The sequence below is a fragment of the Nomascus leucogenys genome, chromosome 1a (genome assembly GCF_006542625.1).
Source record: "Nomascus leucogenys isolate Asia chromosome 1a, Asia_NLE_v1, whole genome shotgun sequence".
NCBI classification, from domain to species: domain Eukaryota; kingdom Metazoa; phylum Chordata; class Mammalia; order Primates; family Hylobatidae; genus Nomascus; species Nomascus leucogenys.
Window position 1 is genome coordinate 9978074 of NC_044381.1, and position 26986 is coordinate 10005059.

Consider the following 26986-nt stretch of genomic DNA (forward strand, 5'->3'; position numbering starts at 1 on the left):
ATAATCATTGATGATTTAACCATTAAAGTCACTCTCAGGAGGAGTTAGAAGTCAGCCTCTATCTATAGTTCTATGCAGGCTTAAAAACCATTCACTTTCTCCTAATCTTCTTTACTTAGGTGCTTTTCTTCCTTCTTGTCCATTTATTAGGTGTTTTCCAACTTGATTACTAAACTAAGATGAGAGATATTTAAAAATAGACCCATGTTAATTGTTATGATTTGAATGTCTCCATTAAAACTCTTGTTGAAACCTAATTGCTAATGTAATGGTGTTGGGAGGTGGGGCCTTAAAGAGGTGAGTAAGCCATGAGGCCTCTGCCCTTATGAATGAATTCATGCTGTTATAGTAGAAGTGGTTTGATTATCATGGGCATGGGTTCCTGATGAAAGAATAAGTTCTGTCCCCATTTACTCTTTCTGTCTCATGAAATCACTTCCACCTTCTTCCCTTCTGCCATGGGATGAGGCCCTTGCCAGATGCCGGTGCCATGATCTTGGATTTCCCAGTTTCCAGAACCATGAGTCAAATAAAATTCCGTTCGTCTTAAATTACTCATGCTGGGTTATTCTGTTATAGCAGCACAAAACAGATAAAGACATTAATGGAATTCAATTCTAGATGGTTAGATGGTCAAAATATGTTCTATGAGTATCTATCTATCTATCTTAGTAGTTTTTTCTGTCTGTATATCCTGATGCCCACTTGTATTAATTCATTTTCATACTGCTATAAAGAACTGCCCAAGATGGGGTACATAAAGAAAAGAAGTTTAATTGATTCACAGTTTAGCATGGTTGGGGAGGTCTCAGGAAACTTACAATCATGGTGGAAGGTGAAGGGGAAGCAAAGTGCTTTCTTCACAAGGCAGCAGGAAGGAGAAGTGCCTAGTGAAGGGAAAACAGCCCCTTATAAAACCATCAGATCTCATGAGAACTCACTCTGAAAAGAAAACAGCATGGGGGAAACTGCACCCATGATTCAATTACCTCCACCTGGCCTCTCCCTTGAGAAGTGGGGATTATGGGGATTATGGGGATTGCAATTCCAGATGAGATTTGGGTGGGGAATATAGAACCTAACCATATCACCACCCTAATTGTTTTTCAGCTTCTATTTTTGTAAGTGAACTGGTAAGTACTGACTAAAACTAGTGTGAAAGATTTATACTTTACACTCATTAATATATTGCATAATTAGAAAACATATTATAGCATAACTATCTTAAAATTTTTTTGTCATTATGAACTCAAATTAAACTTAATTTTAAAATGATTATGTCTAATGCTTGATTAATTCAAACAATCCAAACTGATGATCTTTTAAAAATAATATGGTGAGCAAAAATAATAATTATGGTAAGCAAATTGTTAATGCTTAATCCTATCAATCTTGACTTGAAAATGATTGATATAACAAAATCAACTTAAAAATTAGCTTAAGAGGCCCCTATTTATAGTAGTCCATATAAAAATGGCTTTGTACTTTAGTTGTTTTATAAGGGCATCTTAAAACATATAAAAGATGGAGTTATTTTAAAAGCTAAAAGTATAGTGGCCAAATGAAGAGATCCACATACTTATGATGGTATCCAGACACTGTTTGATACATGGTATTTAATTGTAGGCATCAATTGGAAACATGAAATATTTTATCGATATGCTAGGTAAGAGAGATCAGATGATGAAATATCTGAAACCCATCTCATAAGAGGAATGGTGAAGGAACTACAGATATTTTGCATAGAAAATAGAAGACTAAGGAGAAAAAAGGAAGGTAGCTTTCGTATCAATATAAGGAAGACTTTTCTTGCAATTAGAGCTACTCAATAATGAAAGTGAGGTTTATGTTTAGTTTAATCAGAGTGTGGCTGACTGTGTGTGTGTGTTTCCGGAAAGCAGCCTACAAAGAGATTGAACTGTGACCTCCCTTAGTCTTTCTGCCTTAATTGCCTTAATTTTCCTGCCTGCCTGCCTTTTTCTTTCCTCCTCTCCTCCTCTCCTCTCCTTCCCTTTCTTCTTTTCTTTCTTTTTCTTTTCTTTTCTTTTCTCTCTCTTTTCCTCACTTCTTCCTTCTTTCCTTCTTTCTGTCAAAGGGTAATGTGGTTTTAAACACAGAATAAAAATGATTTGAATCACAGATATACTACCAAATATCTTTTATTATCTTAGGCAGGGCATCTGCCTTCTCTAAGTTTAAATTTGTCATGTACAAATCATGGCCTGGGGTCTTTTCAGCCTATTTTAGTTATAACATTCTCTGACCATATAAGTGTAGACATATTGACAAACTCTAAGTCTACTTGTGAAGAGTCATTACAATTATAGGCTTTTAGAGCCGAAAAGCATTTAGTCAACCTCCATACAAGTCATTACATTTTACATATGGTTGTTTCTACACTGAATTGCTAGTAAATCATTTCAATAAGTCCTTCTTTAAATGCTATATTATAGTGTAAAGGTTTTTTACTACCCTTGAATGAACAAATGTGACTCTCTCAAGCAGAAATGCTCTGGGAACATCCTGCTGAGCTTTCTTCTTCTGGCCATACAGTCTGCATACACAATTAACCTTCCCTTAATTAGATTAACTTGTTCTTTACCTGGGACTGTCAAATTAATACTGTAATCAAAGATCTCTATTAGAGACCTGAATATGTTCCTGCTATGTGTAATGTTAATTACTTCTTTACTAAAAGTAACTAAAAACAGGCTCACTTAATGGTATGCCTTAGTTAGAAGATCTGGTTTATGTCTCCAAACGAGTGCTCCTCAGAACTTTACAAACAATTCTTAAAATCATCTAAAGAAACCTTAGTATTTCTGATTTTCTTAATTGTTGAAACTCAAAGATTTAATAAAATTCCAGGCTACTCCTACTTACATGAAAACATTTATAAGCATTGGCACTGGTCCTTATATTAAAACATGATACTGCATAGCATTTAGTCAAATGTTATTTATAACAAATTAAATTGCCCTTTCCAAAATAAGCAAAGCATTTGGCTATAGAACCCATAGTATTGTTATGTTCACCCCACATATTTCCAAATGCAGACATTTTAACAGTTTCTGGCTATCATTAGCTTGATCTAATTATGAAAAGTGACACTGATGATTACATGACAAAGACTGCTCACTTAACCAAATTGACTAAACTTGGTCAATGTCCCCAAGGCAAAATGCTATGAACCACTAGCTGTAGGCTAGCATATTCAGCATCAACACATGTTCTCACTCATAGGTGGGAATTGAACAATGAGAACTCATGGACACAGGAAGGGGAACATCACACTCCGGGGACTGTTGTGGGGTGGGGGGAGCGGGGAGGGACAGCATTAGGAGATATACCTAATGCTAAATGATGAGTTAATGGGTGCAGCAAACCAACATGGCACGTGGATACATATGTAACAAACCTGCACATTGTGCACATGTACCCTAAAACCTAAAGTATAATAATAAAATAAAATAAAAAATAAAAATAAATACCCTCTAACATTCTCAATCAGCCATTGATTAAGCATCCATGGTTTCAATGTTTAGACATTGTGGGAAATACAAAGATGAGCAAAAAGACGTACACCCTCCTTTTAAAGTTTACAGTCATAGACACTTAAGGAGGAACTGGCAGGATAATGGAAGCCTGATTCTTTTGCCATCTAGTTAGATAGCTTAGATTCTCTCAATCAGGAACCATCTCGAAATAAAGTAACGAATGAGGGCTCTGAAGTTCACCTGGGTTTGAATTCTTGTGTGGTGTGGCAAGAGATTTCATTTCTCTAGTTCTCAGGTCCCTCATCCTAACATGGAGATAAAGTACAGACCTCATAGGTTTTCTGAGAGGAGTAAATGTCATATATGTACAATGTGGTTTGCACATAACATGCATAACAAAAATAAACGTTAAAATATTTAAGGGATGAAGGATACATTAAACAAAAAAGCTCTTTTTTTGGCAAGAGTGAAAAGTTAAATATTTTGTGTTATAGTTAGATGGCTACATTCAGGACTGATGTATAACACTGATGTACTACAAAAGGAAAGAATTTCTTCTTTCCTTCAGGCAATGCCCTAAAACAACTAGCTCACTAGCTGGTGATCTTAAATAATTGGAGGAAAAGACAATTTAGGAAATACTGATGAAATCTAATACCCTAAATAAAGTGTATTGAGCTTCACCCAAGTGTTTGACAACATGTCTTACAATATTTTTGTAGACAATATGGAGAAGATGGAACTGAAAAGAACCAGGTAGATTTCTTAAGTGGCAAAAATCATAAAAAAAGACATTGGAATATGTAAATATTAATTTGTAAAGCACTTTTGGACTTGGCTCAGAGTTCTGTCTTTGGTAGAGTAAAAATACCATAGAATTTGAAAGTCAGAAAGGTTTAGGTTGGAGTTCTTGCTCTAACTCATTAGCTGTGAGAGACCTTTGCCTCCTTGGCCATCAGTTTCTTTCGTAATGGGATCATATGAAGATAATATAGAAAGCCATTCCTTTTATGCTTGGCACATACTAAGGGCTCAACAAATGGTATCAATAATAATCATTGTTATTTTTACCTTAATTTCATTTTTGGAATGAGGTGCAGGTGATTATGGTATCTTGTTTTCATTTTTATTCACTTTGAAAATACAGGTAGATAAAAAAGCCTTTTCTCTAGGTAGGTAGTTATGTTTTTTTCTGACTGTGTTCTATGATTCAAGCATCTATCCTGTTTTGAGAAGGTGAACTGCTAAAATGTGCTGCCTATTGCCATTTTCAAACATGCCTATGTGTGAGCAGACAGGTTCCTGATGCTCTAAATTTTAATAAAAATAATAATAACATCTACACACAAATTTATATACCTCCTACTATGTCAAATACTATTCACCAAAGCAGCTTTCATATATGAACTCATTTAATCTTCACAACAGCCACCAGAAATAGAATTATTATTTTTTATTTTTATTTTTATTTTTTTTGAGACGGAGTCTCACTCTGTCGCCCAGGCTGGAGTGCAGTGGCGCGATCTCCGCTCACTGCAAGCTCCGCCTCCCAGGTTCACGCCATTCTCCTGCCTCAGCCTCTCCGAGTAGCTGGGACTACAGGCGCCCGCCACCACGCCCGGCTAATTTTTTTTGTATTTTTAGTAGAGACGGGGTTTCACTGTGGTCTTGGTCTTCTGACCTCATGATCTGCCCGCCTCGGCCTCCCAAAGTGCTGGGATTACAAGCGTGAGCCACCGTGCCCGGCCCAGAAATATAATTATTATTTTATTTTACGAATGAGAAATCTCAGGCACAAATTTGCATAGTTTGCTTAATATCAAATGGCTAATAAATAGAAGACAATCCAGGCAAATGTAAGTCTAGAATCTATGAAATTTGCTCCTTATAATAGAATTGGTCTGTCTTGAAGAAAGAATGTCATTAATGGAGGCATATTGAAATATTTCTATTAGCACTAGATCAGACAGAAATAGAACTAAAAAGAAAATAGGAACATCACTTGTATGATTAGTTCTACGGAAATAAGTACTTTGGACTCCCAAACAAGTGGTTTTTAAATGAACACTGGAAGATAATGTGCTTGGAAAATGGAAACTGATTCTATACAAATTGCTGAAACATAAAGCACAATGAATAGTATTTTAAGAGAGTCAAGAACGAAGACATGAGGAATTCAGAAGTACACATCAATTTGACTGGGGGTATCCAAGAAAGCTTTTTGGGGAAAGTGAGCTGAATCTTAATATATAAAATTGAACAATGATGAACCACCATGGAAACAGGCTGAAAGCCTGAAATAAATTTACTACAGTCTTCATTATCTCTTATTTGTTTGTTGAGTTATCTTCTTATTTGACTTCAAAGGTACTGTGATTTCTGAAGGACCTTTGTGTACCTTCTACATATGCAGATATTTCCATTTTCTTAGAGTCATAAGATACCTCAACCCAAAAATAAGATCAACAGGGGATAGGGATGGTGATAGTCTTTTCTTTAAATTGACGATGCAAAATTTTAGCAGATAAGAGATTTGAGCATGCTAAGGAACTTTTAAGCCTCACAGACTTTATTTAGAATATTTGTATTTAGAAACATTGATTTTAAAACATTTAAGTTTATCTTATTATTCATCACAAGTTTATTATGAGATAATAGTCTCTGAATGACAAGCCAATAGATCAAATATCTCACAGAAAGCATATGGGAGTTGTTTATTTCAAAGAATTATCTTTGTAGGATTAGAAACACACTATTAAACTGCAATGGGTGAGGAAAAAATGTATTTGGCAAAGGATTTTAAACAAAAAGTATTGTTATGATGGATGAAATGTTTATATTAGAGAACGGATATATAATGAAACAAAGCTGTGTTAATAGCAAATATTTTGTCACAAAGTAGTGAAAACTGAATGCATTAAATCATAACCTGTTATTGTTTAACAAAGATTAGACTTTAAAAAATTCACTAATCCACTCACTAATCTGTTTTCTCACTTTATTCCCTCATTAACAATAAATAGCTTTGTAGCTTCCAGAAGAGCCAAAATGAAGTATGTAGGCAAGACCACCGCCGAGGGCTAATAATTTCATAGCAACAGCAGCTAAATTCAATCAACATTTAAATCTATAGGCATCTGCAGCTTCAATTCAGAAATTTAACCCATTGTTAGATTTCCCCCCACATTCAGGCCTAACATCAATGTAATTCAGAACTGAAAAACAAATCTCTCATTGACAGACTTCTTAGTTATTCTATTGTTATTAATACATTATAAAGGAAAATCTATAGTAAAGAATAACTCAATATTAGGTGAACAGAGTAAAATGTTTGAGTATTTTATCCATCCATCCATCCTAACCAATATTCATTGAGTCCAACTATACATCAGTTACTATATGAAGTATTAAGACCCAAAGAAGGGAAAGGGTTAAAATGTGGTTGTGGACTCACCTTGAGTTAGACACCGTCAGTGTTTTCAGACACAGTCCCTGGCCTCAAGAAGTTCAAAACCTAATCATAAAGATAGAAAGTAACAATTATTTTAAAAATATTTTAATCCCTACGTTTTCTTTAAGATATATGCTGTCACCCCATTTTTTAGTGGGGATTGAGGCAGAGAGGAGAAAAAGCAAGGTAGTTAATGAGAAACTAGTATCAATTTTATGAAATACAATCTTTAATTGAAGTAGTGAAATGCCAAAAACCAACATGGAAATCTCTATTGTTCACAGGCTATAAAGCAGAATATTGACTATTCTTTAAAATGTTGAATTGAGACTAATACGTCCACCATAAAATGGCTAAACTGCCTCCTTACAACATCAGTTTCATTAAGCCCAGTAAACATCCTGGTTTGTTGCTTCCTACAATTACATAATACATTTCGGAATATCCATCCTTTGGCCTTTAAATAAATAATGCCCCTAAGTTGTTAAGGGGAGCACTTAAACCTTGGCAGATAAGCTAAAGCAAATCCTTGTCTATACTACTCATTCTGGGACAAATTAGCATGGAAAATTCCATCTTATAAGCATTACATTTATGTTTAAGAATTTCATAATTAATTTAACAAGATCCACACCTCTGAAGCATATAAAAAGGCACAATGTCTTAATTTCTCAACAGAATAATTTGTGCAAGATTTGAAGTCTACCTTAATGATTCATTTTTGTATTGTTTTCACAATTGCTTTTTTGTTTAGGACATTTTTTTTCTCAATTCTTTTTAACATATTAAACTCTTATTCCTCCTTCAATTCCCAGCAAAGTTGTCATCTCATGGGACAAGACTTTTTGACATCCTGCTCTCTCTAAGTTTTAGTTAGATGAATCTCCTAGATGCTCCAACAAGCGCTGTGCCCTTCCCTATCACACGTTATTACATCACCCTCGGTCGGAGAAAATGGCTAGCTGTTCACCAAAACATTTCCCTTTTCCTTCTGTTACACAGCCAGACTACATTTTGTAGTTAGATGTGACTACATTCCTCACCATGGAACACAGTCTTAAGAACATCTTGCATATGATCCTCATTCTATGTTTCTTACCTATAGGTTAAATCCTTAAGGACCTAAAGGAGGAAAGGTCCAAAAGACAAAAAGAACATGATTCTCCAGCCACAGCTTTCAGGATCACCCCTCACTTCCACTAATAAGGTCTGTTCACAGCACAGTGTTATACAGATGACCATTCATCACCTTGCCCTGACTAGGACATCTATTGGCACTGCATTTTATGTAAATGAGAATTAAATTTCTGTTCTTTAAGCCATTAAAAGGGTGGGTGTTTATTATAGCATTTAGCCTGTTTGGTTTGTTAGATTTCCCTCATTAGATTGTAAACTATGGTACCCCGTGGATACAGCAACTAGTTTTGTCTTGTTTGAGGTTTTAGCTGAGCCCTTGACACAGAAAATAGCATATACGTACCATCCCTCTCTCTGTTTTTTAAAATAACTTGAATCTTATGTGATAAGATGTATCATGAAAATTTCATAGGAACTATTATTCTAAATAGTTATTCCTTTGGGAGTAGGGAACACAAGGCTTCATTTAGCATGGGTTCCAAAATATCTTTTGGTAAATACCTAAAGGTAAAATTTGATTTTGCTTAAGAGCTCACAGCAAGTGGAACACATCAAAATATGCTTGCAAAACTGTTCTTATAGGCCTCTATTTGCGAGTTTTCGGTAAGACGCTGAGAGCATTGCACAACCTTAGTCAGAAGTAATAGGCTTAGAAGCTCCTCGCTGTAGTCGTGGTGATTTAGAATGTCCTTTGACCCTCTACTGGATTTAATGCCAATGGAGAGAAAATGAAAGGTAATTTTCTTTCCTTTTCAAAACAATAACCAATCACAGAATCCAAGACCTTCTGCTCTTCACATATTACAATGAAACAGCTTTTGAAGTCTAGACAAAAATAGAGACATCTGACAGGCAATATCAAATCTCAGTCAGCATGCCTCCATGTATTCATTACTGACACTTCTCTCCCTTTTCCCTAGGGTCAAACACACTCTATTCAATGATTCCTTTTAGGCAACCAACCACCTGTTTGGGGCCACTTCCTAAAGGTCTCTCCAAAAGTCTCACCCATCTGTCTCTCTTTACTATTGTCCACTTGCTGGTTAAGTTTAGTCTTGCTTGGCAGAAGTCAACTTTCAGAGATTTACCTCCTTTGCTTTCAGCCCTACTTAATCAAGGGACTTTAGAGGAGATGATCAGATCTCCTGGCTGCCTTTCTGAGGAATGAAGAGGAAACTTTTGCTGTTAGACATGCAACTGCCTTTTGACCTGAAGTAGAAAATTCTCAGGCTCTATTCCACTACTCATGTAGATGATTGCTGAATGGCACCTTTAGGCTAGATTTTTTGGTTGCTTTAATAAATTTGTAGTTCACTCACGTTAATGTCTATATATTAATAAAGCATTTCTCTAGTGTCAGGCAAACATGCGTTGGATTTACTAGTTAAAGACATTTCTTACAGGTTTTCATAGACATTTTAGATAATTTTTTTTTCTTTTTGCCTCTCAGACCACCACACAAGTGCCTTTCTTTTCAGAGTACAAATATCAGTCTATCTGGTAGAGGAGACAACAGAAACTATTTAACATCAGTGAGAAAGAGAAAAAAATGTAATCCTTTCTAAGCCATGCATAATGTCTGGGTCAACTAAGCTTTCTCCACTGTGATTAAAAATGGCAAATTATTAAGAAGTCCCATTTTTTTTTTTTCTGGAGATCGAGAAAAAATAGATGATAAATTCTCATGAACAGAAGAAAATGGATTTTCAGCAAGTAATTTGGCTCAAGAAGGCAGACCCTAATGCATGGAACATGCTCAATTTGGGGGAGAGAAAGAAATGAACAAGGAGGAAATAACGATAAGGGTTCTTTCATTTCTCAGCTATCTGCAAAAAATTCCGACTGGTTGTTATGGCTGAGGAAACTGTAAGAGCTGAAGTTCGTAACTTTAAAGGGAAGATCTGTCCATGGTGGGGCACAATCTGACCAGATACAGTTTCTAGTATTTGTATATGTTCATGAAGCTTGGGCAACATGACAAGATCCCATCACTACAAAAAATACAGAAAGCTAGCTGGGCACTGTGGCATGCACTTGTAGTACCAGCTAGTCAGGAGGCTAAGGTGGGAAGATCGATTGAGCTCCAGAGGTCGAGGGTGTAGTGAGCTGTAATGGTACCACTGCACTCCGACCTGGACAACAAAACAAGACTCTGTCTCTCTTTCTCTTTCTCTCTGTCTCTCTCTCTCTCTTTCACACACACACACACACACACACACACACACACACACACACACACACACGTATCCTAATACATATGTGTGTATGCATGGGAAGTTTTGAAGGCTCCAATTCACTTTGGTCATAAACCTAGTTTTCCGCCTTCACAGAAAAAACAAACATTTCAGAAATAGCCTTTCATTTAGTGTGTTTTGCATTAAAAGAGTATAATCTTCTATTTTCTAACTGGAATTATCTAAATGATGTATATATTCTTACACATAAAAATATTTGGATTTGCTTAGAATAATTTTTTATATTTACTATATGGCATCCCTTCTGTTATAAACTGAAATTTCCAAATTTTAATATGACTCATGAGTATTATATAAAATGTAATAATTAAAACATTTCACACCTGAAAAAGGTATTTCAACAGAAACACTGAAATTTATTTTACATAATATATTGCAATGATTTTCACTCTAAATTAGAAAAAAGTTTACTTCCTATCAATTTTATTTCTGCTGCTAACCCTATTCTAAAGCATCCCTCAAAATTCTGATTATCAAAATAACATGTAATTTTAAAACAGATTCTCATTAGTGCAAGCAACTGTGACTTTTTAAAGTAGCTTAAAATTACATATTAAAGAGATTTCATTAGGAAGCTTTCATTCTCTTTCATTTAGAATTGTTTGCACATACTTCTCATTAGTCATTGTACTCAAATTTTCAGATTCAAGTATATAGTCCTTTGCATTACCTTAAACACCAGGTAAGTAAAATTCCAGGAAAAAATAAGTTTTGAAATACCTAAAGGTACCTGTCTTATGAAATTGTCAAGCCCCTTTTTCATGGGCAGTTTGTACAACAGAAAGCCAAGACAGATGAACAAGAGAGTGTGATTTTAAGCTTTGCTTGGCAAACATGTGAGATTTCTTAAGTGGCATAGCTTGTCTTTCCTCCCTCCCTCCCTGCTTCCCTCTCCTTCCCTCTCTCTCTCTCTCAACCTTGTTCTAATGCCATCCCTTACAGGTTTCTTGTGAAATAGACTGATTTGGAGCTGTGTTAATAACAACAACAACAAATACTACTGCAACCCACATTGCAGTGAACAATATATAAAATGGCAAATAAATTGTACCTCTCATGACTACAGAATAAGAGGACTATTTTTGTGGTGTTGTGTTATGTTGTGTGTGTGTTTGTGTATGTATGTGTGTTTCCATGTGACACCATTATAAGAACAAGCAGGACTTCTTGGAAGCCTGAGTACTTTTGTCTCAACTAAATTAAGAGATAATTTAAATTAAAAAAATCAACATACAATGCGCTTATGGAAAAGTACATAAATAATGAATCATACAAAAGAAACATCAGGGTAAACACCACCCACGTCAAGATATAGCACATTTCTAGTAATACAGACTTCATGCTTACTCTCAAACTCACTTTTTCCTCCTCACCAAAGGTAAACAAACACTATCTTGACTTCTAACCTATGGTTTAGAGCTGCTTTGAACCTTATGTAAATGTGATCAAGTATTACATATTATTTTTGTGTCTGCCTTCTTTCCTTAACATTAAGGTTGTTGGTTACATTCATGTTGTAATTTGTCAAATATCTGAATATATACAGTATAACATTTTTGTAACTATTCTATTGCTGATGGACATTGGGCCATTTCTAGTTTAAGGCAATTACAATTAATGCTGCAATAAACATCCTTGTAGATATTTCTTGGTATGCATGTTGTAGATAACGAGGAGTGGAATTGCTGGATCATCTGGTTATGCATATGTTCAATTTCAACAGATAATGCCAAATTGTTTTCCAAAGTGGTTGTAGCAATTATACTTTTCCTGCAATATATGAGTGTTTCTGTTGTATAAAATCTTTGCCAATAGTTGGTAGAAGTTATTTGCTTTGAAAGTCTAAGTTTGGTTAGTCAAAGAGGAGAGAGGGAGTGAAGGCTTGGACTAGAAAAGGGAAGACTCCTGACCTAGGTAGGATTCGGTTGACTGGTAGAAGAATGATGGTTGTGCCATGAGTGGTAAAGACTCTAATGACACTTTTAAGGATTCTTGAAGGGTTGCAGGATCAAATGAGAGACATGGTATTCTGTGGAATTATGAGAGTGGAAATCAACCTGGTCACAGAATTTTAGCACAAAATAAATCGTGTGTGTGTGTGTGTTGTGTGCATGCATGTCTTGGAGTCTTTTTAGAAGCAAATAAACAAATCCAACCCATAAAGTGGAAAGAGTCTCTTTACACACGAAAATCATCAGAAATTCCTAGGGTGGTGAATTAAAGATGACAAGGACCACAAGAGTAGAAGCTAGCCATGAAGAACTACTTAATATCAGTCCATTCTAAATTACATCTTATTCTTCTTTTTGTAATCCATTTTAAACGTGGTATGTATGAGAAGAGATGGGAATACAATTCCATTATTTTCAAGTATGAGGAATTTTCCGTAAGTGTTCACTGAGCTGTTTTAGTAAGTGATTGCTTTACAAGGTAATTATTTTATGATTATCACATAGAAGGTGCTTTTGAAAAAATATCCTCTAGAGTCAGGAAAAATCATGGAATTTTATAGTTGAAAGAGATCTTGAACAACATCTAATTAAACCTCATTTCACAGATGAGGAAGTTGAGGGGCCCAGTTGCTCAGTGATTTGATTGGGCTAACGTAGTAGTTAACTGCAGATATAGAAGAATCTAGGCCTTTTAATCCAGAAGACTCTCATCATAAATTCATTTTATTAAATAAACATTGAAATTTTATTAATTCACTTTTCTTACCTGGTCTATTCCTACACATCCTTCAGAACCCATCAGGGTTTATCTACTACAAAACGTCCTCTCTGATCCCTTCTCTCCTTAAATCTATGTGAGATGCTTCTATTATGTCTTAACACTGTATAATGATTTCTGTTTTGTAACTGTCTATATGGTTATCTCTTTGCCTACTATACTGAAAAAGCAGAAGACAGGAACTGCTTTTATTTTTTTCTGTTTTTGTCCTCAGCATTTTGCATAAGCCTAGCATACGGTGATAAATGGTAAATATTTTTGAAATGAATAAACAAATCAAAATCTGGCTCTTTATTATTTTGCTATGCACTCAGGTGGATGTGAAATATATTACTTTACCCATTAGGTTGTTTTTTGGGCTGTTCATTGATATTTCCATTTCTCATCTTTCCAGGAATATGGTCAAAGTGAACTTCCTTGTGCCTTTGAAATTAGTATGGCTGTGTAATTTGAGCTGAAGTATCACATGTCACTTCCATGTAGAAGCCTTTAATAGCCAGTGATAATTTGCCCCTTCCTCCCTCCTGGCCCAGTGATGTTGGAGACTTTCTGAGTGAGGACAGCATGAGAAGAATATGTAGCCAATTGCTGTGGTTTGAATGTGTCCTCCAGAGTTCATGTGTTGGGAACTTAATCCCTGTTTTAACAGTATTGGGAAAGTCAGACCTTTAAGAGGTGATTAGGTCTTGAGGGCTCTGCTTTCATTGGTAGATTAATGCTTTAATTGTGGGAGTGGGTTAGTTATTGCAGGAGTGAGTTCTTGATAAAAGGAGGAGTGATATGGTTTGACTGTGTCCCCACCCAAATCTCAATTTGAATTGTATCTCCCAGAATTCCCACATGTCGTGGGAGGGACCTGGGGGAGATAAGTGAATCATGGGGCCAGTCTTTCCCATGCTATTCTTGTGATAGTGAATAAGTCTCACGAGATCCAATGGGTTTATCAGGGGTTTCTGCTTTTGCTTCTTCTGCATTTTCTCTTGCAGCTGCCATGTAAGAAGTGCCTTTCACCTCCCACCATGATTCTGAGGCCTCCCCAGCCATTCTCAGGTATGTCTTTATCAGCAGTGTGAAAACGGACTAATACAACGAGTTAGCCCCTTTCCTGTCTCTCCTGCTTTTCTGAATTCCACCATGTGATGACACAGCACAAAAGCCCTAGGAGGACACTAACACCTTAAACATCCTAGACCTGAGAACTGTGAGCCAGTAGATTTCTGTTCTTTACAAATTACCCAGTCTCAAGTATTTTGTTATAGCAGCATAAAATGTACTATGACACCAACCCATGATGGATAAGTGGTGTGATTGAGAAATAGAACTATGTTATTCTAAGTCACAAAGATTTTAGAGTTACTATTGTCTCATAACCCAGTGCATCCTGACTAATTAATGGGATGAGACTTTGGGGGACTGTTGGAGAGAGTGAGCCTATTCTGCAGTGAGAGAAGGTTGAACCATAGAGTTCAGATGTTGAACTGTCATATATAGCTTCAAAAATGGATCTTGAAGATTCTTATCTCCTGGCATTCATACATTTGTGTAACCTCCTCCCCTTGAATGTAGGCTGGACCCAGTGGCTTGCCTCTAACAAAAATAATGCTGGAAAAGTAATGGCAAGTTGCCGATTAGATTATAAAAAGACTGTGGCTTATTTCTTGCTTGCTATGTCACATTCTGTCTCTTGGAGCCTTTGGTCTGGAAAAAGCCAGTTGCCACATGATGACTAGCCCTATAGAAGGGCCCATGTGGTAAAAGGTTAATTTCTTTGGCTTACAACAGAGAGCACTGAAGGCTTGTCAACAATCCTGTGAATGAAATAGGAGGGGGTCTTCTGAGCCTTACCAAAAGCCATGTTGCTGAACTTGAGAGTGGATCTTCCTTCATTTGGTCCTTGAAATGACCCCAGTCCTGGCTTATACCCTGATTGCAGACTTGTGAGAGGTCTGGAGCAAGAGGCACCCAGCTAATGCAGCTACCTCCCTTTGTGACCTACAGAAACTGTGAGCTAAGAAAAGTCTGATTTAAGTTGCTATATTGGGGATAATTTGTAATGCAGCAATAGATAACTAATACATTTTATGAGTATTTCCCTATCTAAGTATACTGTCCCAATATGACAAAGACATTTAACATTATGTCAGAGATGCCTGATGATGACCATATCTAAAGTTGAAAGCAATGCTGTAACTCTTTATTTATTGCAACATTGAAATACGATGCACTATGTGAACCAAAAGCCATGTAAGAATCAAGTTTATACTTTAGTTTCTTGCATCAATTAATTAATGAAACTTATATAGGTATTAGCAAGCATCTCTAAATGTAAATAAGATATAATTAAACATATACTATTAACAGTCATCAGTATTTAGGATACTGGAATGTTGCAGGTATTTTGTATCTCTTTGATTTTTGCAAATAACAGAAAATTTGATTTGCCCATTAAGGAGAAACATGGGTTTTTGTTAGACCATTTTCATGTTGCCCCAATATAAACTGACTTCTACTTAAATAGCTAACCCAATTCCTGTACTGCTTCTGAAAAATTTATCAAAATATGATCAAAGGAGTGCAGGGACAGTGTGAGACTGGGACTTTCAGGCTATTTTGAGTCATCCGAATCTAAAAATGAGAGCATGACACCTACACTTTTCCCATAGTTGTTCAATATCGGGAATCTAGGACAGTGTCTGTTCAGTAAATCAGAGAGTTAATGTTAAATTTTATATAGCAAAGATAAAAAAAAAGCTGTAAGAAAAAAATTATAAAGTGTTGGGAGAAAGCAGGAGTGCAGTTCTCATACAAAAAAATAAACTTGAGAGCTGAAAATCTTCCACTAGCTAGCTAGCTTGTGACAATACAGTGAAGCATGAGCCCCAAGCGAGGGACCTGCTTTGGTAGTAGGCTAATGAGAGACTCAAGAAGACAGGTATCTTAGTGATTAAAAGGTTTCTTATAGGTGACTATAATTGTTTTTACATGTTTGAAGTCAGCCTGGTTTTAATCCCAACAGAAATTTCTAATGAATACTGCACTTTCTGTGGAAGCAACAATTCATAATTTCCCTTTATTCTTGTTTGTTACTACAAAAGACTCTGTCTCTGAGGGCTTTGATTAAGATGATGAGACAAAGAATAAAACAAATAGAGAGTCCATTAAATGCCTGCCTGAAACCAGAGCTGCACCACTCAATATGAAAGACTCTTCAAAACCAATAACGAAATAATCATCCTTTTTCCATGACTGATAAGAAAATGAAGGCTAGATATAGATTTGGGAAAACTAATTTACACTGGAGGAGGGAAGAAGGGAAAGAAGAGTGACTACAGAAAATCAACTGTTAATAAATATCAGAGACTGCAGAGAAGTCACGAGATAAGCTGCAGCATATGTTCCTCCAGCTAGAAAACGGCAATCATTTCTCTGAGAAGAGAAGCTGATAAGGTCCCCTCCCCTCCACCGTGCAATCATTTTGCATTTTATATTATTTGAAAAGAGCTTGATTATTTTCCTTTGAATGAAACCAGATTGATTCACATTTACCTGTCAACAGAATGTTCCATTCCTCTGTTTTGCTTGTCTATTTAAAGGCATATGACCTGACTATGAAATTCCATATACAAACGTTCAGTTAAATGTTAAGTAAATGAAAATGAGTGACCAGCTTGCATTTTAAATATTTTATATTTTTATTTCTGGTAGCAAATTATGCTAAATTAGAATCCACTGATTGATAAATATCACTGATATGGAGTAATGAATTGAGATCACGAATATTGCTTTACTCAAGGTCAGATATATCTTTAAAAATCATATGCAGAGGAAAAAGCTGCATGGGAACATGATAATTATGTTATTGGAAACCTATTTTAAGGGGGGAAATACAACATATAATCTCCTCCTGTTTTGTAAACTTGGATAAATGTGTAAGTACACTCATGCATCACTTGATAGGAATACATTCTGAGAAATGTGTTATCAAGCGATTTTTCACTGTATGCACACCACAGAGAGTACTTACACAAACTTAGGTGGTATAGCCTACTACAAACCTAGGCAACATGGTATAGCCTATTGCTCCTAGGCTACACGCCTACACATCATGTTACCATGCTGAATATTGTAGGTAACTGTAACACAATGGCAAGTATTTGCGTATCTAAACATATCTGAGCACAGAAAATGTACAGTAAAATATCATCTAAAAGATAAAGAATGGTACACTTGTGTAGGGCACTTCACATGAATGGAGCTTACAGGACAGAAGCTGCCCTGGGGGAGTCTGTGAGCAAGTGATGAGTGAACGTGAAGGCCTAGGACATTACTGTGCACAACTGCAGACTTTATACACACTGTAAACTTTGGCTACACTAAATTTATTTTAAAATATATTTTTCAATAATAAATTAACCTTCGATTACTGTAACTTTCCTACTTTATAAACTTTTTTAAAATTTTTGACTCTTTTGTAATAACAGCTTAAAACACAGACATATTGTACAGCTGTACAAAAGTATTTTCTTTCTTTATACCCTTATGAGCTTTTCTGTATTAAAAATAATCTTTATACTTTGAAAATATTTTTTGTTAAAAACTAAAACACAAATACGCATATTAGCCTAGGTCTACACAGGCTCAGGATCATCAGTATCACTGTCTTCCACCTCCACATCTTGTCCCCACTGGAAATTCTTCAGGAGGAATAACAGGCATAGAGCTGCCATCATCTATGATAACAATGCCTTCATCTGGAAGACCTCCTGAACAACCTGCCAGAGGCTCTATTACAGTTAACTTTTTGTTTATAGGTAGAAAGAGTACGCTCTAAAGTAATAATTAAAAGTATAGCATAGTTAATACATAAACTAGTAACATAGTCGTTTGTTCTCACTATCAATTATGTACTGTACATAATTTTATGTGCTCTATTTTTATAAAACTGGCAGTGCATAGGTTTGTTTACACCAGCATCGCCACAAACATAGGAATAATGTGTTGTGCTACAATGGCTGTGACATCACTGGGTGGTAGGAAACTTCAGCTCCATTCTAATCTCATGGGACCACTGTCATGTACTTGGTCTGTTGCTGACAAAAGCATTGCTATGCAGAGCATGACTGTATTGCTCTATCAAGTAGAGATAGACAAGAGAAATGTGCAAAGGCAAATAAGAAGTGAGGAGCTGGTCAGTGCACTTATATGGGTTTGACTTCACTTGTTGAAATAGGGTGCTGGGATCCTGAGCGATAGTGGGAAAATAGTTCTAATAGCACGTTGTATATTATCTCTTAATATTATAAATATTTTGCTTATTACTAAAAGGGGATGTGGAATAAAATGCTTCTCTGGGCATCAATGCAGTTGGGTTCTAGTATGGATTCTATAGCTTATAAAGTTTGTATCTTTAGTAAATCAGTGACAATTTTTTGTTTGAGTTATTCCATTCTACTAAGTGAAAGAGTCAAATAGTATTATCAAGGACCAGTTCAACCCTATGTGTGTGTGTGTGTGTGTGTGTGTGTGTGTGTGTGTGTGTGTATACAGATACATATGGTATATATATGTATGTGTGTGTATATATACATATTTATATGGATACATATATACGTGTGTGTATATATATATGTACGTATACATACATACCCATATATACAACTTTTAAAACAAATTATTAAGCTGACATGGTGTTAGCACTCAAAGCTATGAAAACTTGAGCATACATCTTGGATAAAGAAAGGTAACTTATGTAGAATCTCAATTTCAGCATGCTGTTTACGTAATTCACAAACAACATTTAGTTGAAAACATGTTTGGAAAATAAATCAAAATATTCTGTTTGTGAAATACAGAATTGATGCTTTAAAAGGTGAAATGTGTTTTGGATGATACAAGTTGTGTTCGCTATCAACAGAATATCTAGTTTAGTCTAAATACAGGCCAATTGGTCATATCCGTAGTAAGCCAATGGGAAGACATTTGTTGGGGATTAAGTAGGGACTACGCTGGTCTCTGTTTCAGTATGTTTTTCAGTGTGTTGTTATTAACAAAGTTTTGAAATTTTGGTACTTTTTGTTAAAGTATTGGTTTTATTTTCCTCAATTCATCACACAACTTGAAACCTTTCATTTGAATGGAGCATTCGCTTCCCACAGAGTCTGTGGTATTGTTGCTTTTAGCTAGACACTAGTAGTGTTCCTCAGCCATCAACATTTTTAAATGCAAAAAAAAAAAAAAGTGTACACAAAGACAATTTTAGGAAGTATACATAGGCTGTAAATTATTTATAGTGCTTAAGGATTGAAACAGCTACAGGCTGTCAAGAGTAAGAAAAGACAATTACCTAAAAAGTAGGGTTGAAAACAGAGTTATAGGCTGCTCACAGTTTCATTATTATTAAATACAAATGCTACATAAATGCTGATATTTAGAAAATATTTTAAAAATCTGAGAATTCTAAACTCTCCTTCTCTTACCTAAATTATTTTGAAGAATTAAAAGATAAAAGGCTGTACAGTTTGGAGGATAGTCCGCTGGACATAAAGATGGGGAGGCCAAGATTCTAGCCCATATTTGGCCACTTGTTACTTATGTGAGGACTTAGCATACCTGACCTTCAGTGTTCTCATATGAAAGATAAAAGAATTATCTTCCCATAAGAATAAATATGTGGCAGTACATTGTGAAACTCACACGATCAAAAACATGAGTAATTACTATTACCAATATTTTAAGGTTTCTTCCTACTTCCTGGGACACAGAGTAAAATTATATGAAATAGTCACATCTGATCAAGCATGCATTTTTGGTTCCATCCATCAGTTCATCCATCATCCATCTAATTGATCATTTCATATTTATTAAACCCCACTCTAAGTAAATCACAAATCTCCTTGCTCTGAAATAATTCAGAAATGAACAACACAGTATCTCTGCCATGATATACCTTTTAGTTTAATGGAGACACTCATCTCTTAAGGTACCAATGTTGTGTTCATACACTCTTTTATAAGGAATGATTAAATAATTTTGCTCTAAAGTTAGACAGGTCTAGGATTCTAATCCCATCCCTACTCTATACGGTTATGCCATTTTAAACAAATAACTTTATTTTTCTAAGTCTTATTATCCTTACAGGTAATATGCATTCAAATAGTACTTAATTCATAGGGTTGTTGTGAATATTAAACGAAATCATGCATGCAAAACATCTAGCATATTTCTTGTCTTGTAATATGTACGCAATAAATAAATATTCACAATTTTTCTTTGGTCTTTTCCTTACCATAATCTCTATGTCTCTCCCCCTAAAAAAGAGCAAAGCAACAACTGATAAGGACCTGGCCTGCTACTATCTTTCAGGCCTTGGTGTTGCTACCAACTGGCCTGGCCCTCACAGCTGATTCTTGCTATTCTCCTGTTGAACATAAACAATTTCGTGGAATATCAATATCAGACAAGGTCAATCTTTGACCATGATAGATCTAGACACAAACAAGATCACTCCCTAATCATGTCTGAGAATAGACAAAAACATAATAACATTGTCAAAACCCACAAATGACCAAACATCCCCCAACTTAGTTAATATGCATAATTGTTACTTGTATACCAATTACAGTTTTACCTCACTCAGCCTTTCTTCCTTCTGAATAAGATTACAGTACCAAATGGCAGAGTTATCTTCACTTTCTGGAAGCATCTAATCCAGAGCAAAGCCACACTTTCTCACACTTTCCCCCAAAGCACTTCACACAAGCCCAAATCCTATAACATTAATAAATCCTATCACTCCCTTACTAAATTCTCCATAGTTCCCCATGGCTTGTGTTCTCCCACGCTGCAATGAACACTAAACTCAACTTCTTTGACTGGTGGTCGTCTTCAGTTGGAGTGCACTGACACTCTTACACATCGGTCATCTGTGTTGTCTCCACATGTCATTATTTTGAGATGGAGTCTCACTCTGTCGCCCAGACTGGAATGCAATAGCGCAGTCTTTGCTCACTACAACATCTGCCTCCCAGGTTCAAGAGATTCTCCTGCCTCACCCTCTCGAGTAGCTGGGATTACAGGCGCGTGCCACCACACCCAGATGATTTCTGTATTTTTAGTAGAGATGGGGTTTCACCATGTTGGCCAGGCTGGTCTCGAACTCCTGACCTCAGGTGATCTGCACACTTCGGCCTCCCAAAGTGCTGGGATTACAGGCATGAGCCACCATGCCCGGCCTATTTTTCTTTTCTGCTGAATTAATCTTCCAGTCTACTCTGGCTTCTTTTTCCTGTCACCATTCCTTTCATGTTTCAGATACTCAATAAATGATTTTTGAATGAATAAATGTTCCCTTTCTATATTTCTACTTTTTATCTTTTTTCTTTATGATAGCTCCAGTCCACACAAGCTTCAGGAAAATAATTGGCTCACCACTCTATCAGACATTGAGCAGGGAATTGCATAGCATCAAGCTTTTTCATACTGGAGTCTCTCAAGAATTTGGCAGGACTAATCTAGAAAAATAATAATTTCAAATAAGTGTTGTTCAGTGAAAGAACACAAAAAGACTACTGGGAATTTTTAACCATGTATAAGGGAGTAAAAGTGTGCATTTAGGTTTACTTATATTTTTGATAATAAAATTTAAGGTTTATATTTTTTAGTCTTTTAAAAATATCTGGTTGAGCTCACTTATTATTTTAATTTCACTTAGCACTGTGGCTTTGCATTTCTTTAATCTTTCATAGTTTTCACTGGGAGATTTTTAGGCTATAAACACACACGTGCAATTAACTGGGTTGAAAACATACACCATAGAATCAAACCAAACTTAGAAAATAAGTTTGGTTAATTTTCGTACCCTAAGTGTCCATTTAAAGTTTCACTGGAAATTAACCCTTATGTGAGCAATTTTGTAGCCCTCTGTCAAATAGGTTTATCTTTTTCTTTTTTCTTTTATTCATTGACTTAACATGGAGTCACTTAGAATTCAAGCAACTTTTAGAACTGACAAAGCTCCTGGAGGACACATGCGACGTGGAAGCAAGCGTACCACTTATTTTACTGTTTCTCTGCTGCTCTCAAGTCAGTCTCGAGAATTTTAGTTAATTTCTTCTCCATGAATAGTTTTTAGTGACTCAGTTTGGAATTCCTGGGATTTGGCATTTCAATGTGCTGGATTACTGAGAAACATCAGCCCAAATGCAAACTTAGGAGTTAGTTTTAAACTGGTCTGAAATTCTCACATGTTCTAAAATAAAAATGAAGTGGATAGATGCCTTATGATTCCATTGGGTTAAGAGTGTCCATAATCAGTGTCTTACCTTAATGGAAAATATCTGATTTATCCCTGAGATAGATGACTGCATATAGTATATCTTCAAATAAGAAGAGGTAGATGAACAGAACTTCTTAATTGGCTCCTATATGCATCCTATGATGGAAGGTCTGCTTTTGATTCTAAGGTCGGGCCTCTTACTTCCAGATTCACCATAGCAACTTGGGTGACTTTTCAGGAAATTCTCAGCCATGGCAGGAAGATATAACTTATGATTCTTATGATTAAATATTTATGTAGTACCAAAGATATGTGGGCAGCAGGTCAAGTGTTATCTACAAGGCTTAGATTGAAAGACGGCTGAGAACTGAAGGGCTTCCCTGATAATGAGTGCACAAGGGGAAACAATATCGTCCCCTAGGTAAAAAAAGAAAGAGCAGAGAATGACTAGTTATACCTAGGGTACTTTGCAATATATATATAACTAAGTTGATTCCTTAAGGAAGGGCTCTGTGCTATGCGTGTATTATTGCTGGGATAAAGATTTATTTTAGAAAACATCGAAGAACTTGGAGCACATTCTCTTACTCAGGGTCCTAGCATAAACTTCTGTTATGTAAAATACCTGTTAGATGCCTTAAGTAAAACCTCTAATGCAATTGCTGTCCCGTATGCCCTATGACACACACCAGAGTCCTTAACCAGAAAACTCAGAGTCTGTAAAATACATCTCTACTGGTAGAATTCACATGCAGTGATTTGCTGCTATGAAGCGCTAATTAGAGGAATGAAAATAAGACCAGACTAAATACAAATGGTGAGAACTGATAAAAGTGTTATAAAGGAAACCAAGATCAATTTAAACCTAGAGAAAGTTTTAGCCACAGATCACGGTGTTTGGAAAGATGAATATAAATAGGTTAAATAGAATTTTAAAAATATTTCAGAAATATGCCTAGAGTCACAGAGCATTTAAAATATACAAGGCAATTTCCTAAATAAAGGTAAAGTAAATGCAAATTTAAGTTTCAAAAATGATTTTATTAGAAAGATGCCAAAGTAATTTATATATAAATTATAAATGTCATATATATAGTTGAAATCTTATTTACAAAATAGTATGGCCCTGCTGTGATTACTGGACTTGGCATTAGAGAATTTGCTTTCTGATTCTAGCTCTCCTACTTCCTAGCAGTGTGGTTTAGCCAGTCTGTGAAACTTAGTTTCTGATTGTAAATTGGCAATGCCTCTTTACCTACACAAAGTTGTTATTGGTCCAGTGGTGGGCACAAGATCTGAAATGTTAATCAAATCAAACGGGCAAACTAGTTAGGGCATGGTTGAGGGCTAGTGTTGACTCCCACGGTCTGTTAGCAAGGAAATAAGTTGTCTCTGCTCCTACTGGGAGCCATTTGGTGACCATGAGCAAGCCAGCTTGGCAAACAAACAAAAACAAAACCAAACAAAACCATGAAGAGGAGTTTAGAGAGCAGAAATCAGAAAATTTGAGCAAAAATCCTGATATCCTACAATGAGAGTCTTTCTGGCCTTTGGACTTTTTGTTATGTGAGATGAAACACATTCCCATCATTTAACTCAGTTTGAATGTGATCTGTTTTATTTCTAACATCTTCTTACATTTCTACAAAGAACACTTCAGGAAAATTCTTCTCTCTTCTTTATCTGAATCATGTAGGTGTTAAATTTCTATGAGTGAAAACAGTTTACACTTGTTGGCTTCACCTATGAGCAATACGTTTTGTCGATATTTTACACATGTAATCTCATTTAATCCTACAACCCTCTCACTTTATAGATTAAGGACCCAACACTCAGAGAATAAAGCGATTTGCCTAAGGCAACACAGGAGTCCAACCAAGACTGTCTGTTGCAGATTTCATTAATTTTTTCATTATGCCACTCAGCAAAACAATTGTAAATCCTTATGGAAGATTCCCTGGTTGGCAGAGATCTGCTAAAAGTGGATTCCTTAAGAGGTATCAAGAAATACCCTGGATAATCACCAATGCTTTTGCAGTAAATAAATACGGTGGGGGAGTTCCTTTATCCTTCTAACCAAAAACTGCAAAAACCTTTAGAACAAAGAAATTATTAAAGCTTACACAAAACCATCATTGATTACATTTCCCCATGTGGTTTTCCTCTCTATTGTAGAAATCCTTTCCTAATTCAAAAGAAGCTATTATTAAAAAGCTAATCTCTTCTTATATGAAGCACAGTGTATGCTGCAAATATCTTAAATTCTGTTCTGAACACGGTTTTACTGAAGGGTTAGAATAGCAGGACTATTATCAAGTCATAAGGGAAAAGAATAGACACCTCTGAATAAATATATGGAAAATCTTAACATGAAAAGTGGTTTATTTGACTACAAACACTGACATCTTCAGAAAAGCTTTTTTCTTTTTTTGTAAGCAACGTACAAAATTGCCAGAAACTGCCATACACATGTCAGGAGCAAGAAGAAAACTAAAATAAATGTTGGAAACAGGCAGCATTGAAAAACAATGCTGACTTAAGTAGAAGGAAACAGGAAGTTAAGAAATATAAATAACCTCTTGTGTTTGCATTTTGGTGGCTAGGTCTTTCGTATTTTTCCCGATTGAAGAAAACTGCGGAATGCTTATTTAGACAACTAATATGTGGCAAAGGTGAGTGCAGCAAAATTTAAATCAATAATTCTGTTGATACCAAGTTTATTTTGATCAGTCTTCCTAAGAACAATGTAAATGTTAACTAGTATTTCTTTAATAAGGCAATAGGATAGGATAGGACATGTATGGGGAATAGAGTACCATATTATAGACTTGGTGATTAAAAAAACAACATTGATTTCCTATTACAGGGTTAGGATCAGGCTCAAACATCGAACTTTTCTAAGCCACTTAAGTTTTAAATATCTTACTGATAAAAATAATTAACAAATGTCTTATGATATTCACAATGCATTTAAAAGGTAAAAATAATGTTTTGTTGATTGCAAAATCTATACAAAATAATTCTTATTAATTTAAATAAACTGATTATTTGGGATGAGGGACTAATTTTGATGTGATAATCACAGCACAGTCATTAACTCATTTTAATGATAGTTGCCAAATGTTTACCATGCAGAAAGCTTAAAACTGGAAGCTGTGGAGCACAGCAAAAAGCCCGTAGTGAAGTGTGATCATTACCCTCAAGAAACATTTAGGAAATGAAACACTAATAACTATTTCTAAAAGAGCAGAGAGTGTTGAATACACTAATAAAGATGTATACAAACTTTTGGTGGCGTTCAGTGCAAGAAGTGCTTGTTTCAACTGGAAGATAAGAAAAGGCTTGATGGAAAAGATGCCATTTAGATGGACTTTGGATAGTGTGTTGGGTAGCACATGCAGAGGTGGAGAACATGACTGAGTTGAGTCCAGTGTTTGGAAAGCCTAGACAGTTTTTCAGCAGTAGTAACAAAGATTAATGAATCTCTTCATTCTACTAAATGTGCACTCTATTATAACACAAATCTTATTGTCAGATCTATTGCACTCTTACCTTTCTACAGACTAACCCAAAGTCCCTACACAAGATGGTTAAAAATTTACTGAATACTTCCCTTTAATATCCTGATATATTTAAAACATTTTAATTTTCTTCTGTACATTTTTCTTATTAAGTAGGAGACATTAAAGCTGTCCCTAACAGCTGTTTTCCAGTATTCTACTATTGTTGGGTTGAAAATTTTTCATTTTCAAAATGTCCCGAAGAAAACTGTCACAAGTTATTAGATCCAGATGTTGAAGAGGCCACATTATATCAGATGCAAGCTTGATCAACAGTCTCCTAACCCTTCTATCAGGATCTTCTCTAGTTGGGGGATGGGGGGTGTAGTGGTACATCATTAGGTTGCCTTGAAACTTCTGTCTTGCGGTTGTGAATTAGCAGTATGAATGACATTTGTATTGAGAAAATAAGTTCCTATCAAATGATCTTCTGAACTGCTGCACATATAACCTGAGGACATGCTCAGTTAGCACTGAACACAATGGCACACATGGGGACTCTATAGCCACTTTGCTCTTGATCTTTGAAGCTTGGCTTTCTTATTTCGTTTACTTAAGAGTGCTTTTCTAAATGGTGGTTTAAGAGGTGGACTGTTCTTTAGTCCACCTCTTAAATGTTGTTGTTTCTTCAGGTCACGGTCCTTAGACATGTTCTTTTCCAATGTCTGAATAGTCTCATACACTCCTTATACATCACCTTTGTTATCACCATTGATTCTCACATCACCTGTCTTTATCCTTTTCTTGAGCTCTAAACATCTATTCCCAGCTGCCTATTTGCCATGTCAATCTAGAAACAATATTTTAGATACAAGTTTAAACTTCAAAACAAATTCTGAAAAGTCACTCAGCTATTTGGGAGGCTGAGGCAGGAGAATCACTTGAACCTGGGGGGCAGAGGTTGCCGCGAGCCGAGATCGCACCATTATACTCCAGCCTGAGTGACAAGAGAGAGACTCCATCACACACACACACACACACACACACACCACACACACACACACACACACACACACACACACACACAATCAGATATACTTTTCCCCCTTTCATCTGAAATTTAGAAAGCCTAGGTGATGCAG

General features: G+C 35.8%; 1 protein-coding gene across 34 annotated transcripts in view; it reads right to left on the bottom strand.

Annotated features, from left to right (window-relative positions):
• PTPRD (protein tyrosine phosphatase receptor type D) overlaps positions 1 to 26986 on the bottom strand; it is a 2318035-nt gene that overhangs the window by 874540 nt on the left and 1416509 nt on the right. For all 34 annotated transcript variants that reach the window (XM_030814138.1, XM_030813761.1, XM_030813755.1 and 31 more), the window contains exon 9: positions 6952 to 7011. The gene's annotated coding sequence lies outside the window, so the exon portion shown is untranslated. The remainder of the gene's footprint in view (positions 1 to 6951; positions 7012 to 26986) is intronic.